Raw genomic sequence first — 1,887 nt, 5'->3', positions numbered from 1 at the left:
CTGGGCACTCCTGGTGAACTTTGGTTGGCAAAGACTGTGTGCCAACAAGAAACTAATCTCATATTCTACTTGGGTGCAAGTCTGCCAGTCTCACCTAGTGACCACAGCCCTGTGTTTTCTGGTGTTTTGCAGTCCTCTGATATGCCCTGTTACAGCCCAGAGGATCATAGATCTCAGGTAAGTGTAATGATCATTGCTACTGCCTTCCCCAACAAACGGACACTGCCTTCTTGTTTTGGTGTCAGCAACCTAATCACTCTCAGGTCTTGATTTTAGATAAGAAATTAACCAAACACCCTAAGGGAAGGTCGAATGTCAGTGTATTCTGCCATGTAAATTTTGACATTTACGTGGGGAAAAGAATTGCCTTTTATCCCACTTACTCTTACTCACAAAATTATCAGCTACCCCTCCTGGTTAGAAGAAGAAACCTCATTCCTGAGAGTGGGGTTCTATCTTGGGTGATCACAGTGACAGGTCGTACAGGATCCTAAAGTGACTTTGAAGACATGGCAGAATTTTTCCTTTTCAATCAATGGGGACCCAGGGAACAGAGACTTGGTTAGTGAGAGAGAAGTTGTCTCCAGATTTCCAGGATGGGAGGCCTCCACATCCTGTCTTTCCAAAAGGCAAATCTACTGTCAAATATTTTAAAAACTCTCACTCCACGGGCTAGCCTTCTGTGTGCCTCAGTTGAGAATTTTTGGGTTGCCATGGTTCCAGCAACTACCATATTTACTTTGAGTGTTTCATGTTGCTCTTACTAATTTTCAAAGCATTCATGAAAGAAGTTTCTCTGCCTTCAGGAAACAAATGACTACCTAAAAGTTGATTCAGGGCACAGGCGATTTTCAGGAACCAAATGGCAATGTCATTCCTGGAAACACTTCCCATACTGAACTCAGAAACATGGTTCACTTTCTCAGTAGAGAGATATGGCAAGGAATTATACCTCACAACAAATGGATCATGAGCACAGCATATGACATGCTCTGCTTTGCCCCTGGTTCAGTGAAGAGTACAAGAAAGAGCATTGCACTCTCAGTGTGCTTAAGAAGGAGATGAATGAACTCTACCTTCCAATTGAATGAGATACACTGTATTCCTTGAAAAAGACTCTAAATCTCTAAGAAGTTGACTTTTTGTGGTACTTTTTATGTGAATTGCTGATCACAATCTGAATGTTGGACCCTTCCCAATTGCTTGGCATAGGGCAAATATGATCTGCCTACTGCTTCGAAGTGAGTAGTCAGCCTGGGTTAGAATGCATTTCTCCTGTGTGATTTCATAGACTTTCCCAAGTCAGAAAAAAGCCTTGTGCATGCTCTTTCCAGAAGGATAAAGAGGCAGCTGCAGATGGGATTCTGCTCAATGGAATACTTCCTGAGGATCTCTTACAAAGATTCTGATCTCTTAAATAGTTTCCTAATGATGGGAAATTTAAGTTCCTTCACAGCTTCCTCTCTCTTCCTTTAGGGAAGACATACTTCTACTTTTCAAGAGAGTACTCCCTTGAATCTCTGGCCGAGCCTTCGACCCAGCTGGTCTCCCCACTCACATGGGAACACTCCTACATGTCAAGCACTTTCTGCACGCCTGGTAAGCGCTGGAGTTGTGTCATAGAAAATCATATGTAGCTGTGTTCTGTCTCTCGTGGGTCAATGATGACAACCCAACATCATGAAGATAGGTGATGACAAACAAAATCACACTCAATGGGAATACACTGAGGCCCTACCAGGAGGACAATGTTACATGTGGTCCTTTAAAACTTTGTTGACCGTTGGGGACTTTCCTGAGGTCCTCTGAAGCCCTTGACCTGTTGCTATTGAGGGGAAACCTGGGCACTCCTGGTGAACTTTGGTTGGCAAAGACTGTGTGCCAACA

The 1,887-nt window shown here is 43.5% G+C and overlaps 1 non-coding gene across 1 annotated transcript; it reads left to right on the top strand.

The window, feature by feature from the left end:
- Nucleotides 1–1,655: 1,655 nt before the first annotated feature.
- On the top strand, nt 1,656–1,735 carry LOC114614405. The gene has a single exon (XR_003710323.1). It is a non-coding gene; the product is annotated as a small nucleolar RNA SNORD115 (small nucleolar RNA).
- Nucleotides 1,736–1,887: the final 152 nt, after the last annotated feature.

The sequence above is a fragment of the Grammomys surdaster genome, unplaced genomic scaffold (genome assembly GCF_004785775.1).
Source record: "Grammomys surdaster isolate TR1022 unplaced genomic scaffold, NIH_TR_1.0 126327, whole genome shotgun sequence".
NCBI lineage: Eukaryota > Metazoa > Chordata > Mammalia > Rodentia > Muridae > Grammomys > Grammomys surdaster.
This window is presented reverse-complemented; position numbering and strand designations above follow the sequence as displayed.